The sequence below is a fragment of the Zootoca vivipara genome, chromosome 13 (assembly GCF_965207765.1).
Source record: "Zootoca vivipara chromosome 13, rZooViv2.hap1.1, whole genome shotgun sequence".
Classification (NCBI taxonomy): domain Eukaryota; kingdom Metazoa; phylum Chordata; class Lepidosauria; order Squamata; family Lacertidae; genus Zootoca; species Zootoca vivipara.
The window spans coordinates 17431111-17448490 of record NC_142596.1 but is presented as its reverse complement, the minus strand read 5'-3'; the positions used below and the strand labels follow the sequence as shown (position 1 = coordinate 17448490).

At 44.5% G+C, this 17380-nt stretch overlaps 1 long non-coding RNA gene across 1 annotated transcript in view; it reads left to right on the top strand.

Moving 5' to 3' along the window:
* Window positions 1–17380, top strand: part of LOC118092830 (uncharacterized) — a 71349-nt gene that overhangs the window by 32398 nt on the left and 21571 nt on the right. Inside the window, exon 3 of the long non-coding RNA XR_015946845.1 lies at window positions 171–550. This is a non-coding gene — a long non-coding RNA (uncharacterized LOC118092830). The remainder of the gene's footprint in view (window positions 1–170; window positions 551–17380) is intronic.

The window sequence follows — 17380 nt, the reverse complement described above, 5'->3', positions numbered from 1 at the left end:
GCCCCAAAAGCTGAGTGCTTGTGTCTGTGAGTACAGTGTGAGAGTGTACAGTGATATATCAGTTCACAGGGATTATCTGTGTTTTTGTCTTCCTGTGTGTAACCATGGCATTATGCCCATGTACCGTACTCTGTGAGTAATGACGCTGTGCCTTATTGTCTCCCGCGCAGAGGCTGTGCGACATTCTGCTGCCGAGATAAGGAACTTCCAATTTGGCACGAGCTGCAAACGGCGATGAAGATGGAGGGCCACTGCGTGCACCTCTGGCTTTTAATTCCCCCTGCCCTACTTCCTCCTCCTTAGTCCTGCTCTCCCCTCCCTCAAAGCCCATCCGTGCTGTGTGCAGTGCCCTCAAAGAGCAAGTGGGAGGAGGCTCTCTCTGTGTGTGTGTGTCTGTGTTTGTGTATGAAAGAAGGGCAGCCCCTCTCCCCAAGAAGAGACCCTCTCAACAACTCCAGGCCACCCTGCCGCAGCTTATAGGTTCTCGGTGCCAGGAAGCCATTTTGATGGAGTCAAATGCCGTTTTGTAAGATGGCCGCATTGACGTGAGGTAGGTTGCACAGCTGCTGAATCGTTACCGTAATGCTGAAGCCCGCCCTCTCCTCCCTTTTGATCTCACTAATTAATTAACCCACAACGGCAGAACAATAGGCCAAGCTGGCACATCGCCGTTTCTGTCTGTGCCACCTCCTTCCTTCCTCAGGCAGAAAAATCCTTGCCCTCCCGCACGAATAATTGAACTAATGAACTAATAATTGAACTAATGGACTTTTCCCGCTTGCCCTTCCTCATATATATATATATATATATATATATATATATATATATATATATAATATAATATATATATAGTATGTGTTTATGCCTGTCTGCTGCCCATCCTGTTATCCAAATGAGGGTAGAGGGAGGGAGGAAAGAAATTGGTGCATAGGATGGAGTGGGGAAGAAAGGAATGCTTATATTTGCTTGCATGCAAAAAAAAAAATCCTTAGTGATTTTTAAATGGGGGGGGGTCAGTGGGAGTGAAATCCACCCCCCCCCCCCGGTATAAAACCCATCAGAGAAATGACAGGATGAGCTAGCTTTGCTTTTGGTATTGTAATAGCAAACTGTAATGTCTGTTATTCCACTATGTATACGCATAAACACATATGCTCAGTCTCTGTATATTCAAATATGTTACCGTATTCAAATATATCTGTAGGTAATTTGACATAGTACAAAGGATAGAAATCCACCTGTTCCTTTGTTTTGACTTTTTATGACTGCCTGGCCTATTAATGTTTTATTTTATCTATCTATCTATCATCTATCTATCTATCTATCTATCTATCTATCTATCTATCTATCTATCTATCTATCTATCTATCTATCTATCATCTATCATCTATCTGTCTATCTATCTATCATCTCTACCCCACCTTTCTTCATATTAAAGACTCAGTGCAACAGGATAGAACACCCCACCCCACCCCACCCCACCCCAACCATACAATATTATCAAGTCAAACAATGCAGAATCAAGCCAATCCTATAGGTCGTTACTGCAGTAGACCGCTTCCTGTTGTGTGTGTATGTGGTTCTGTGTGTGTATGAATGAATGAATGTTACCAGGGGTTGTATTCAAATTAGGAGAGTGTTCTGTCAGACTTCTCCTTGGTGCAACGGAATGTTCTCTCTTTCTCTCTCTCCCCCCCCCCCGGTGCTCCGTAAATATCTTCTGGGTTTCCCCCCAATGCGCCAGTGGAGGATGGCATGGGGTACACATGGGGGAAGAGGGGAAGATCCCCTTGTGCTAGTACAAGAATTTAGTAGAACGCCACCCAGATTACCTATATGTGTATGCATAAGTGTTAAAAGGGCATAATATACATTTGTTACTCCTAAAGAGGATCGATTTGACATTCCCCTGATGCCAAGGGGTAATCCACACTGTTTATTCTTACTTCTGCTTTCCATGTAGCAACTCTGCAAAAAATACTACACAGGAACCCCACTCCCATTTCAGAAGTAGTCCCGAAAACTTCGTAAATGGAGGTGCCCTTTTGTGCACGCACACGGTGCGATTGAGCACTTCTGCGCATGCGTGCGTGTTGAAACCCGGAAGTATTGCTGCATTCGCAACCCGTAGTTTGCATATCCAGAGGGATACGTAAGCAGAGGTACGAATGTGTGTGTGTGTGTGGAGAGAGAGAGAGAGAGAGAGAGAGAGAGAGAGAGAAATGTGAGTGTGCACGTATTAGGCATGACTAGTTTCTCCATTCTCTTAAAAGAGAATTTCTCATTTGACCACAGCATTTGGCAGGTGCAATCTGAAACAATGCCCTGGCAATTTTGTAATTTCTGCTGCAAAACCAAAATAAAATCTAAACAGTGCATGAGTTAAAAATAGGTTCTTTTAAATGCCGCCTTGTGCAAATATACATTTTGGAGGCAGACTTGCAGTTTAGGGAGGGCAGGGGTGGGGCTGAAGGGACATTGTGCCTCTCCCCTCCCTGAGTTTCAGGGCATATGCAAATAATCTTTTGGAGAGCTTGCTGTTCTGATTAGCTCTCTGGCCTGTTGCAGATGTAAAGTTGCCAGCTTCATAAACCATGGTTTATGAAGCCAGGAATGAGCATTTAGAGCAATACCCTGAATGAATGTTGTTTTAAACAATTAAATAGGCCCACGTCCTAAATGTTTACGCCACAGTCATGTATCATTTCGGATTTTAACTTCAGCTTGTGGGTACCAGGGAGGACTCTGTGGGTGCATATGCACTCTCAAGCACCCCTGTTTTATGGCATTGGGCCTGTGGGAGCATCTCTCCTCAAGCTTTTTGGCTGAGAGAGGTGGCATCTGTCCAGCCCCCCCAGTACCTTCTGGGACCAAAGCCGAGAGCGCTCTCTCCCTCCTACTGCCTCAAAGCTGCTGTAGGGGCTTTTTCTGATCTCATGCTGTCAGCTGATGGTGATGGCACACATGAACAATTTTGGGTCATGGTACTATAGAAATGTGCCTAACATTGAGTCAGATCATTGGTCCATCGTGTCTTTCCTACACTGTCCAGCAATTATTCTCTTGGGTTTAAATCAGGTATCTGTAGCCTTATCTGGAGATGTTGAGGGCTGAGCCTGGCAGCTTCAACATGGAAAGCAGATCCTCTGCTGCTGAGCTATGGCCCTTTCCTAATGTGCAGTCCTCACCGATTTTCAGGGTGAGGTGCATCAGGTTCTAAATGAAGATAATTTTGTATTGCATGGGGAAGTTTGCCCAGATGTTTGTGGGGCACTCCGCCTCTGGCACACCCTCTCTTCCAGTTTGAGTGCCCCACATGTCCACAACACAAGCACACACTTCATATTAGCGGGGAAATGACGCTATCCTTAACCTTAGCGCTAGTGGGATGGGAGAACTTGTGGCCTTCCAAATGTTGTGGAGCTCCAACTCGTATTGGCCCTGCCAAATATGGCCAGCGATAAGGAAGGATGGGAATTGTGGTTCAACAATAACTAGGGGGCCACAGGTTCTCCATCCCTGTTTTAGATGGCTTTAAAAGAATTGGGTGAAACTCAGCAAGTTAAAAGACCATCTACACAGGGCCAAATCGACTTTCTGGATTCAGACCATGACAGATTTTTTTTAAGAATGGTTTTTTTAATATAAAAAGGGGAAAAAACAACAATTTTCCCATCAGTGCACCACACAGTTACATCCTGATCCAGCAAAAGAAACAGGTTTCCATGTGCAGATCAATATTTTAGATTCTCTTTCTCCCACACTTGCAGTTGGTGTAGAGAGTGCCGTTTGATGTAGTGTTTGAAGACATTTCTGTATTCAGACCCACCTCTCCCCTTGCCAAGCTTTTGAGAAAGTTCTTAATTTCATTGTGAGATTCTGGTTCCTGAGTGACCTGATAAGGCCTGCATATCTGGGAGACATTGTGGCTCTGTGCACTGCGCGAAGAGGTACTTTCTTTTATCTGTCCAGCAGTGCTTCCCTGACACCACCTGGATTTTGGACATTGTAGAGGAATTTCACATTTGCACCACAGGAAGTTACTGGTGTGCTCACATCTATTTCCTGTCAAGCTGCTTGCCTCTTGTCATCTTCATTTAAAAGCCTGCTCTTCTTGGATGTGTATAGTTGACCGTTTAATGATTAAGAACATAAGTTAGACCCTGCTGGATCAGTCCAATGGTCCATCTGGTCTTTTATACTTTTCTCTCAGTGGCCATCCAGAGGCCTGTAGGAAACCCTCAAGCAGGGTCTGAACACCACAGCATTCTCCTCCCCTATGGTTTCCAAATGTGGAGCTATAGCATAACTATTTGTCCTTGATAGCCTTCTCCTCAAGAACTGGTCTAATCCTCTTTTGAAGCTCCTGTAGGAACAAGTTCCATAGTTTAACTTTGCATTGCACGAAGAGGTACTTTCCAGAATCTTCCAGCATTCAGCTTCATTGCATGTGCACAAGTTCTAGTCTTATGAGACTATCAAATTCTTTTTTCTATCCACTTCTTCCACACCATATATAATCTCATAAATATCTATCATGTCCCATCTTACTTGCCTTTTCTTTCTACTAAAACGCTCCAAATGTTGTAACTTTTCCTCAGAGGGGAGTCACTTGATGATTTCGGTTACCCTTTTCTGAACATTTCCCAACTCCTGTCATCCCTTTTGAGGTGAGGGTTGTGGAAAGAAGGGCTGCCTCTATGATTTTGAGCCTCTGCTTAGGACCTGACCTTTACACCTAAATGGAGAATCTGGCCACCTCTGATGAAATCCCTTTTGGACACTGACCGATTCCCTAACTGAAGCCATGACATAGCATCTTTGTTTTGGGATATCCATTGCTAGTCCTACACAGTGCAGGCAGGCCTATCAAAATTGATTTACATGGCTAACTTAGGTTCACTTCAGTAGGCCTACTCTTGAGTGGAACTTGGTTGGATGCAACCCATGATGTGTAATGGAGAGAAGCTGGGACCCCCCTCCCCCGCATGCACTTCTGGCATATGACAAACAAACAAACAAAACTTTAATAATAAACATGCATGCCTTTGCTAAAGGTAATACAGTGGCACCTTGGTTCTTGAACACAATCTGTTCCGGAAGTCTGTTCGACTTCTGAAATGGTCAAAAACCAAGACACGGCTTCTGATTGGCTGCAGGAACTTCCTGCACTCAAGTGGATGCCACGTCGGACGTTCAGCTTCCGATAAACGTTTGAAAACTGGAACACTTACTTCCGAGTTTGCGGCGTTTGGGAGCCAGTTTGTTCGTCAGCTAAGCCATTCAAGAACCAAGGTTCTACTGTATCCCCAAACCTTACCTAGTGTTTAAATGCATTTAAACATGTGCCACATATAGTCTTAACTAGAGTTGGCAGTATTGGGGAGCTGGTAATTGGTAATGGGAGCTTTCAGGATTTAATTTTACTCTTATGTGACTCTTTACAAAGTCATCTGTATTTGTGATGATGGGCTCCATAAATCTCACCTGTCTGTCTCCCTTCCCTTCTTCGTCTGTCTGTCTTACCATGTTCTATCCATCTCTGCCCTTCCATCTGTTTCTTGAGATGTGTGCCTTGGACTGAAAAAGCATGTTAACAGTGTTCATGGGGGGTAGTGGGTGGGTGGGAATTTGTCTGGCTGGTATCATAAATGTGCCAATGGGGGAGGCACTGGGTCAGAAGCCAGAAGTGACCAGATGGTGTTCCAGCTTTTCCAAATCCTTGTCTTGGGGCCCCTCCCCTCTTGAAAATGGTCAAACTCCTCGCTGCTACGAGTCTTCATGATCCTACCTAATCTCTCTTGGATTGGATAGAAATATGCCCTTCCAAGCAGAAACCGACGCAGCCTCCCTTGTGTCCATGATCTGAATATGGAGGCTCAGATCTCTAAGCCATGGAAGGGATTGTGGATGCAAATTCAGTACTTGCAACCTAGTGCTGGAAAATGGGAAATGCAATTTTATTGGAGAGCAAGTATACATGTAATGAAGAGAGACGGGGAAACGCAGGTTCATAGTTGGGTGGGGATTCTATTCCAACTGGGTGGCTGTGGGACTGCAAATTCTCAGCCTAATTTATTTATTTATGCATATTTAGATAATTTATATTATTGCCCTTTGCACAGGTCACAGGATGGTTTGCAATAATAATCTACCTCACAGGGCTAATGTAAGGACAAAATGTGTGCGTGTGGGACCCCTGTATACTGCTCTGAGCTTCTGGGGTGCGGTGGGATGCAGAGATACAGACAGGGAAAATGCTATTGATGATGGCTACTTGATAGCTTGATCGGCCTCCACAATTGGTAGGAGTAACGCTTCTGAATGCCAGTTGCTGGAAACCACAGGACAGGAGAGTGTTCTTGTGCTCTGATCCTGCTTGCTGTTTTCCCACACACATTTGGTCAGGCACAGTGAGAACATCATGCTGACCCTAGATGGGCTATTGGTCTGACCCGGCAGGGCTCTCCTTATGATCTTATGAAAACTGCACAGATGCAAAATTCATTGTAACCCCCGCCCTGGGATTGAAATAGAAGGCAGGAGAATGTTTTGTGAATTTTGCGAAAGTAGCATTTCCAGAAAGAGAACAGTCTTAAGTCTGCTGCAGCAGAAAGTGAAACAATGGAAGAGGCACCTTAAAAGTTGTAAGGACTGTATCTGATTAAGTCCTATTCAGAGTAGATGCATTGAAATTAATGAACCTAAGTGAGTAATGTCTACATTCAGTAGGTCTACTCTATGTAGGACTAGTGTTTGGTACCACTCTAATATGTTTATTATGCCATAAGCTTTCATGGACTAAAGACCACTTCAGATGCATGAAATGTTATTCTAAGTTGACAGATATGTGCATGCAGGCATGCATGCGTGCGTGCGCGCACACACACAATGGAATGGAAGAAAGGAAGTAAGCCTTGAGACTAGAGGGAAATGAAATGAAAATGCCATACTTTTTGCACGTGTATTTTGAGTTTTTCCTTGTAAAAACTGTCCAAAGGACCTGAATATCTAGGCAAGCTTGTGGCAAAATTCAAATCCACCATTGCAAATAAAGAACTTGTTTTCCTGACGGTTTTGCATTGTGTGATTTGCACTGGCCAGTTTCTCTCTGCCCTTTCCATATATGTTGGTTTCAGTTCTACAGGGTAGTGGAACTGCTGTCTTTTCCTGCTTTTAAGGCTGTGATCCTAGCTAACACTTACTTGGGAGTAACTCCCACTGAACTCAACATGACTTACTTCTGAGTAGATGTGTACGGGAGCACATAGTAAGAGTGCGATCTGGGCCTGAACTCTCTGAAAGGCCTTGGGGCAAGTCACAAACTGCAAAACATTTCATGCCTATGACCTCAGCCACCTTTGCGATAATCCTGTGAGGTGCGCCAGTAATTATCCCCACATACACTTGTGTGCTGAGTGATTAGGGACTCTCTAAGGTCACCAAATGAGTCTTATGGCCGAGTTGACCTTTTGATTTGGTGTGGCTTGTGGTGTCTATTGCTATATGCTATTTTAGACTCCTTGGATTAAAAGAATCAGGAATTCCTTCTGCCCAACAGCTCATAGGTGCTGGGTGTGTGTGCTGATGAATCTGTCTAAATAAGCATGTCTAAGTATATCACCACTAATGGACACGGTGCTTTACACAGCGACATATTGAAATCAGGCAGGCACCTCCATGGTACTCTTTTCAGCGTTTTCAGCAAAAAAAAACAATTTTGTTTAGATGAGCCTACCCAAATATTTAGAATGTTGACATGTGTTTAATGTGTTTTCAGTGTATTGTTGATTTTAATTTTTTGAATGTTTTAAATTGCTGCAAATTATTTTATTGATAATTTTATTGTTTTGTAAACCACTTTGATGGTGTTTTTTTTAAAAAAGCAAGCGTATACCGTATTTTTCAGTGTATAAGACGCCCCCCCACGTATAACATGACCCCTATTTTTTGAGCACCAAATTAAGAAATAAATTTATTTATATATTTAATTGCAACATTCCATGTATAAGATGACCCCCAATTTTAAACTTTTTTTTATTAAAAAATGGGGGGGGGGAATATAGTCTTATACACAGAAAAACACAGTAAATTGTATTAAACAAACAAAGAAATAAATAAATAAATAGGCAATTTCCATAGAGCTCGCACTCTGAAACAGCCTTCACCAACCTGGTGGCCTCCAGATCTGTTGGACTACAATTCCTATAAGCTGACACTTGTAGTCCAACACATCTGGAAGGTACCAGAGTGGACTGGGAAGTCTTAGGGCAACAAAAGATGGATGGGAGTAAGTGTACCTTTTTATATATAGATACAATTTCAGCTTCGTTTCAGTTTGGATGAAGACTGTTAAACACAGGGCTGCGATGTGAGAAGGGGGCAACTCTTTAAAATAAGGATGTCTGGTTACCCTAGGCCAGGACTTACCATGGCTTTGTCTGCCTGGCTAAGAAGGTGAAAGTGAACCAAATTGGACAAGGTTCTGCTCTCGCGCGGAGGTGGGGGCACGACTTTGGCTCCCTGCCAACTACAGCTTTTGCAGCCTTTTGTTATCTGATGTTTCCAGCGCATGCCTGGCAATCCATTATTTAGGATTTAGGTTACGGGTGGTGGTTGTTTTTTTTTTTTGGTGTGTGTGTATGTGCGTTTCTTTGTTCCGTTTTTAAAGGAGGAAGGTTTTCGCTGTGGAATTATGCGGATTTTCTAAGGGTGCTCCGGTGCACGCCCAGGGACACACACTGTGGCTCTCCATGCATGTGACGAGGGTAAAATGAGAGGTCCGAGCATGAAAGATTAGGCATGCATCTAAGGACCTGCATGGGAAAGGTGCCAAGAAGCAAATGATCAAAGAGGAACATGTGCATCCTGCACTAGAATTTGCTGGACGGCCAGATCTGTTGCAATTTATTTCCTTTCTTTCCCTCCCTCCCTCTGCGGGTCCTTGATTGCATGGCCAGCTAAGGGAAGGCTTGCAGTCTGACCTGGTGTAATAAGGAAGCTGGCATAGACAAAGGAAAAACCAGGGCAGGGGGTTACTACAGCTCAGGGCTGTAGTAGTTGAGTGAACCCATAACGATGGAGCAAGTTGGGATTCGTCTAGCTCAGAGGTGAGGGACTTGTCTTCTGCAAATGTTGTTGGGCTTCAACTTGCATCTTCATCCCTGATCATTAACTACATTTAGTGTTGTTGTTGTTGTTGTTGTTGTTGTTGTTGTTGTTAAAAGACAGGTTAAAAAAAAGTACAGTATCACAATACAAATATTTAAAATGCCCTAAATTAAACTTTACAGTTATGGTTGAGAGGCAACCTTTTGCTGAATTTCAAACAGTCAGGCTTGATAATTTAACTGTTTTGCTATAATGTCAATTCTTTGATCAATTAATTGGAATTCATTTAGAGTTAGAAAAGAATGGAAACACACACATGGATTTATATTTTTATCATATTTACTTTTTGTAATTTTCTATGTATGACTTGGTGTATGAGGTGACAAAGTACTGTATATTTTATAATTATAATATGTATATAAATCGTGTATGGTTTTTTTTAAAAAGATAATAGGAAATTTTGGTAGTGTGCAATTTCAATCAAGTGGTGAATTCATTCAAAACAGGTGATGATGAACTAATCCTTTTTTAAAAATTGGGGAGCAGCCTTGTGGCCCAAATGGGGAGGCCTGACAGGCCTAATTAAGCCCAGTAGATGGAGGTTTCCAACCACTGGCTACTTTGTCCTCATCATGAGAAGGGCCATAGTTCAGGGGCCATAGCTCAATTGCAGGTATAATATCCTGGGCTCAATCCCTGGTGTTTCCAGGTAGGGATGAGAACCCCAGCCTGGACCTCTAGATTGCCAAACTGTATAATCCTGACCTAGATGGACCAATGGTCAGACTCAATTTAAGGCAACTTTCTATGTTCCTATGAATTGAAGAATTGCCCTGGTGAGCCAGATGAAGCCCTATCTGGTGTAGCATTCAGTTATTAACAGGGGTTAACCAGGTGCTTCTAAGTGCTTTGCAACCAGAGCATGAAGGTGATAGTCTTCCCTGGTAGCTGGTACTCTGAGGTATACTGCCTCTTAATATGGAGGCTTAACTATCATGGCCAGTACAATTCTAGACCTCTGCCCTCCATAAATTTGCTTAATCCCCCCCCCTTTAAAAAAAAGCCACCCTGAAATAGTGGCAGTGAGCCCCATATGTTTCTTGTATCTATTGATTTGTATATCCTGCCCTTCTAGTTTCCATGCACCACTCAGAGCAGCATTGTGCATCATGCACACATTTCGCCATGACTCTAAAGTCCAGCAGCAGTCAAGACTCAGAGTCAGAGGTTGCAGATTTTCTAGATCAGGAACCAGGCCAGATGTGGGGCCTGCAGCTAATGCTGAGGAATGTGAGCTTCCAGAACAAGCTCTTGTATCTGTAGGGCCAGAGCCTGGACCCTCACAGACACTTTCCTCTCAACCTGAGGAAGCAAGTGCCTCATTCCCCAGGATCTCACCAGTCCAGTGGTGCAGGTGGGAGACTTGGAAACAGAGGAGGAGCACTTATCTTCAAGCCAGAATCTGGAGTTAGTCCCAAGGGAGCGGAGTCTGAGAGAGACGATCCAAGAGGAGGAGCTTTAAAAGGCTCAATCTGCTCTGGCCTTTGTGGAGAGTTGTTCAGTTGGAGCTATCCATGGTCCTGCAACTTTTGACCAGCCTTGTCTTCTTTTTCGTGGGACCTGGCAGCGAATCAGATCAGAGCATATTTATGCATTAAATCAGGGGTCAGCAAACTTTTTCAGCAGGGGGGCGGTCCACTGTTCCTCAAACCTTGTGGGGGCCGGGCTATATTTTTTTGGGGGGGGGGAATTGAACGAATTCCTATGCCCCACAAATCACCCAGAGATGCATTTTTAAATAAAAGGGTACATTCTACTCATGTAAAAACATGCTGATTCCTGGACCGTCTGCAGGCCAGATTTAGATGGTGATTGGGTTGGATCCAGCCCCCGGGCCTTAGGTTGCCTACCCATGCATTAAATGCACAACTGCTGCCTTTTGTCTGTCCTGAACCTTAATGCAAGACTTTATTGACCACAAGAGAGAAGGATCTCTCTCTTTCTCTCCATTCATTCTCTCTCTCTGTGGTGTTTGTAACTTGAAAGCCTTTAGACTGAGAGTGATCAGGAGAGTTAATCATGACCTTAGACTAGGAGAATTGGCCAAAGGTTGTCATCCTAAATGCACTTTCAGGGGAGTAAAAGGCATCTTGCTCGGATGCACCTCTGTGCTTCTGGGTAAACCTGTTTGGGCGTTTGTGTTGCGTTTCCGTTTATGAACAGCTTCCTACGAAATGTATTGAAGTGATTTAACAATAAAAACACAAACAATGTGTGCACTCGCCCACACCAATTTCATATATAAAAACAACTTAAAAACCATTAAAGACACAGACTAGGATAAAAAAAATAAAAATCTCCACTTAAAAAGCTTGTTGGAAAAGGAAAGTCTTCAAAAGATGGCAGAGGAGGTGCCCCGTCTCATACGTAATGGGAGGGAATTCCAAAGGCGGGTGCCGCCGCACTAAAAGCCTGATTCCTACATCATACAGAATGGACCTCCTGATGAGATGGTGGCTGTAGGAGGTCCTCTCCTTCAGAGCACAGCAATTGGCTGGGTATATAGGTTGTGAGATGATCATTTAGATACCCTGTTCCTGAGCTAAATAGGGCTTCATAAAGCAGTGCCAGCACTTTGAAGGTAGCTCAGTAGCTAATTTGCAGCCAATGTCAAGTTACCGTAAGGCAGCAGTGGGGTAGGGAATCTTTTTCAGCTGGAGGGCATCATCCTGTTTTGAGCAACTGCCCTGGGGCCACATGCCAGTGCTTGGTCGCGGCCAGAGGGAAAAGTGGGAGGAGCAATGAATCAAAGTATTACTTTTGTACAATAGGCCACTTTTAATACGCTCTCACATCACCCTCTCTATCCTTCCAGGCAAGCAAAGTGTGGGATCAGTGTTCAGGGATGCATTCCAGCCAGGCAAAAACACTCAAGTGGGCTGCAAACAAGATGGCAGTGAGGGGTGGGGCCTGGGCAGAGGGGGTGTGGCTAGGGAGGGTTCTAAGGGCCAAATAGAGAGGCCTGGAGGGCCGCATTCAACCTCTGAGCCTGGGATTCTCCACCTGTGTCGTAAGTGATGTGAAATAACTACTCTGTATTTAAATTGTTGCGGAGCTCTTCGTGGACGCCAGATTGTAGATTAGTTTGGCACAAGGCCACACTGGCCCTGAACGTGGCTGTTCAGCAGGGATGAGGAGCGGACGGTGCATGGGCAATGACAGTAACGAACTGCCAGAGATGTGCATGACGGCCACATTTATGCTCTCTGGATTCTCCCCTCTTTTCCCCATTACTCAAAGAGGATTTTAGCTTGCAGTTTCTAAGGCCTCCCCTTCTCTTGCTGTTGGCCCTGTATTATTCTGCCACAAACTGAGAGGGGAATTCTGTGTGCAGGTTTCTAGAAGTGTCAGAAATGATCAATAGCCAAATGCAAAGATGGTGGTGAGCAGTTAAGGGAAAGCCAGTGAACTGATGGCTGGAAAGCACGCGAGGCCCGTGAGGCCTGTCAGTGATAATTCCTGGAGGGGGCAGAGGGGTTGCTGGTGGATCGGAATTGCTTGCATTCCAGCCCTAAGGCAAAGTCCAGTCGATGACCACATAGCAAGCCTGGGTAAAAGTCAGAAGCTATATCTGCCTGCTTGACTCATTCTGCCTGGAGGAGAGGAGCATTGGAAGCTGCCTTATGCAAGAATGGGCTTCTACTTGTCTGTCTTGCATGGGAGTACATAAGAAGAGAATTGTTGGATCAGGCCAAAGGGCCGTGTAGGGTAGCATCCTGTTCTCACAATGGCCAACCAGATGCCCATGGGAAGCTCACAAGCGGGACCTGAGTGCCACACTTGTGATTCATGGCAACTGGTATTTAGAGACATGCTACACCTGAAAGCAAAGGGAGAGCATGGGCATCGTTAACTAAGAGCTACTTGTAGCCTTATCCTCTGTGAATTTCATCGCAAGAACCATCAGTCCCTGATCTCTGGCAGAGGTGTGTTCATGTCGCCTGCTCCCTCCCTGACCACCCATGAAAGCATCATGCAGTGGGTGTGATACTTGAGTTCTATGATGGAAGCAGGGGTGGGGGTAGCGCTGTGGTCTAAACCACTGAGCCTCGCCAATCAGAAGGTCAGCGATTCGAATCCCCACAATGGAGTGAGCTCCCATTGCTCTGTCCCAGCTCCTGTCAACCTAGCAGTTCGAAAGCACGCCAGTGCAAGTAGATAAATAGGTACTGTGGTAGCAGGAAGGTAAAAGTTGTTTCCATGCACTCTGGTTTCTGCCACAGTGTTCTGTTGCACCACAAGCGGTTTAGTCATGCTGGCCACATGACCGAAAAAGCTGTCTGTGGACAAACACTGGCTCCTTCGTCCTGAAAGTGAGATGAGCACCGCAACCCCGTAGTCTCCTTTGACTGGACTTAACCGCCCAGTGGTCTTTTACCTTTACCCCCCCCCCCAGTTCCTAGCATTATTTGGAGGAAACCATGACTGTTAGAGATATAACTGTTATTGAAGCGAAGGGTGTTGGTTAATGTGCCCAAGGTCCCTTAACACAGAGATTCTCAACATGCTGCCTTGTTTGAAAAACACAACACACATCGCCAGATCACAGAAATGCTAGTAAACAAAAAAAGTAGACCACGCAAGATGGAAGTCGGCCAATTCCTGTTTCAGCTTATCTGTAAAGGAAGCCTCTTATGAAAGAATTAACCATTTATCTGCTCTGAGACGGGCAGAATTGCAACAAACTTGAAGATGAAGAAGGAGATTATTTTGTTCTACTTAGTCTTTTTTGTCTGGTGACTAGATAATGCTGGAATCGCCTGCAAGAAAAGCCGGGAGAGAAGGAGCAGTAGATTAAATACTCATTAAATACTCATTTATTATTTCTGTGCTACTACAACTAGGACTGGGTGCTCAATAATGGTGGATGTAATCCTTATACTATTTGTGTGAATGTTTAATTAGGTTAGACAGGCTTTGTAAATATAGTAAATATAGTTTTGCAGCATACGCATGCAACACGGAGCTGCCCTCCCATGCATTTACACCTGGGCACGTTTATGCAGTGAGGTGTGTATGCTGGTATGTCTATCATCATTTTCAGTTGCGCCCATTTCACACCTCCCTTTTGTTGGCATGTTCTTTGGCTCTCCCCCCCCCTTCCAAACTGACTAAATCAGCTGTCAGTAGATTTTATTTATTTTAAATAGTGTGCTGGAGTACACGGAAATCTAGTCGCACAGAGTCTTACACAGCACATAAACTATGGAACTCCCTGCCACAGGAGGCAGTGATGGCCACCAGCGTGGATGGGTTTAGAAGAGGATTGGACAGATTCATGGAGGACAAGGCTCTCAGTGGCTGCTAGCCATGATGGCCATGTTCTGCCTCTACCTTTGGAGGCAGCAATGCTTCCGAATACCAGTTGCTGGAAACCACAGGAGCGGGGAGGGCTCTCGTGCTTGGGTCCTGCTTGCTGGTTGCCCACAGGCATTGTGAACCAGGTATAAATATTTGCATCGGGGTGGATATCGTCTTTAGCATTTGAAACTCACCTGGGTGCATCACAGTCCTGCATTTGAATTCATCGCATTTGGTAGTGTTTTGCCCGTTCCAATTAACTCAGGGGTCAGCAAACTTTTTCAACAGGGGGCCGGTCCACTGTCCCTCAGACCTTGTGGGGGGCTGGACTATATTTTGGCAAAAAAGAGAGGAAAGAACGAATTCCTATGCCCCACAAATAACCCAGAGATGTATTTTAAATCAAAGCACACATTCTACTCATGTAAAAATACACTGATTCCCGGACCCTCCACAGGCTGGATTTAGAAGGTGATTGGGCTGGATCCGGTCCCCAGGCCTTAGTTTGCCTATCCATGTATTAACTCAAGCCTGTTAATTGAGTGAGGTATCTAGACACTGAATTGTCTTCCCGGATTTACATTTGCACACTCTAAATCCACATAATCCCATCCTGACTGTCTTGAATTGTAGTCCATGTTTCACGTAACAATAATGTGTGCATGTATTGTGAATAATAATAATAATAATAATAATAATAATAATTTATTTATACCCCGCCCATCTGTCTGGGTTCCCCCAGCCACTCTGGGCGGCTTCCAACAAAACATTAAAATACAGATATCCATCAAACATTAAAAGCTTCCCTAAACAGGGAGGTTTACTCTCAAAGTCTTTGTTCAGCAATGAATCTTTGCAGTTCTTTTTGTAACCATCTTGTGCATGGCAGAAAGAAACGGACACAGTTCTGAATGCATTGAATAATTCCAGGGGATTTTTTTTCCCAGTAGAAACTCACTGGAACTGAGTTCTGGCACCTTTCAGGTAGGTGCTACTGCCATTATAAGAAAACAAGGGAGAAGTTCATGGTGAGCTCCGGCACCTCTTTTTCTAGAAAAATAGCACTAAATAATTCCATACAAACAAACAAATGGCCAAAGACATTAGCAAAATCAAAACTTTGCGGACCACCTTATGGTGAAATAGATGATTAAAAAGTTCCTGCCCACCTAAGTTTTTTTTTAAAAAATAAATTAATTAAAAAACAGCTTTAAAAGATTAGCTTTCTTTGTATCCTGGAACACCCACTTTAATATTCACATACCATCAATGTGTGCCTCCCAATCACGCCTCCCCCTCCAAACACTCAGAAAAAATGTTTGGGATTTCAAAATCTGGCATACACCAAAGCCATCGTGAGATCCACTTTGCAAGAACTTAACCTGCCCGAAATAGGTATAATTAGCAACAAGAACATTCCTGCTGGATCCATTCGAAAATCCATCTTCTCCGGCGTCCTGGTCTCATGGCGTCCAACAAAATCCCTGAAGAAGCCTGCAAGCAGGAACTGATTGCACCAGCACTCTCCCCTTGAATAGTAGAAATAGAATATGGCCATTGTGGCTAGCAGCCATGGAGAACAGCCACTTGCCTCTAGTTGTAGGTGACAACTCACTCCACGACAGCTCTCTAAGGAAACAGGACATCCACATAGTCGGAGAGGAATGATGGGTTCCAGTTCAACAAACGGAGCACTACGATGCCCTCATACAGATCCAGCCAGATGGGCAGGGTATAAATAAATTATTATTATTTATTATTATTATCCGTCTCCAAGAGGCTTGGCTGGAGAGCCTCCGTCTCCAAGAGGCTTGGCTGATGAACCAGCCATTAAAACAGCATCTTGTATCGATGCGATCCAAGTGCAGTTTGGAGATCCTGAAAGATGGAATTAGGAAGTGGGACCCACAAGATTGCGTTTTTGTAACTTTGGGGGAGAACTGTAATGTGTAGCTGTTGGCGTGCTTCCTCCCCACCCCCCAAACACTCCCACCGCTGTCCTAATAGATGGCTCTTTGTGTGCATGCTTGTCTGGGGCAGGGCTATTTGCATATTGAAAAGACTTTATTCTTTAGCTATCCCTTGGCTCCGAAGAGCTGGGCGAGACATCCTCAAAGGATGATACCCACAGTGGCGGCTGATCTGCAGGCCAGGTGTAGCTGGCCCCCCTCCCTGTGCTGTTTGAGCCCCATCTGCTCCACGTGTTTATGGTCATGTTCCCACTGGGGGGGGGGCGCGTATATGTGGGAGAATTAAACCTACCCTGCCAAGATCTCCATTGTAATTTATTGGCTGGAAAAGGGAGTAAATTAAAAACAAACACACAATCACAAAGCTTGATGTGCACCCCTTTAAAAAAAGGAATTCCACCCTTCAGATAAGCTGTACATCGACTCTTGCTTTTCTTCTTTCCTCAATCTGCTACCAGCAGTGGCAGAATTTAGAAAATGCCCCAGGCTGTAAGTGCCCTCATTGTAACTGTGACACTGCTCTGCAAGGCTGGGTTTAAGTCAATGTTGTTTTAGCTGCAGAATGCCAGTGAGGGTGGGCTTCAAGCCATCTCCCTGAGCCTCTGCTGATCGTGCTTCTTTTACCTTCTTTTCTAAGGGCCCCTTTTTTATTTTTTAAAAGAAGGTTTTCTCCAAGATGAAGGTGTGGTGGTGAGATTCCCCCCCCCCACAGGATTGCTCTCTGCAAGGCTGCTGTTAAAAGGGGCACAGCTGAACTGTCTCTTCCATTTCTTCCTTAGCCCTTCGTCCGAGAATATTCACCAGCCATATCACTTAACTTTGGGCGTGATCCAAACAAGTGCTACTCAGAGAAGACACACTGAGCTGACTGGACCTAAGTTAGATGTGTCCATTAATTTCAATGTGTCTTCTCTGAGTAGGACTTAACACAGGCTGCA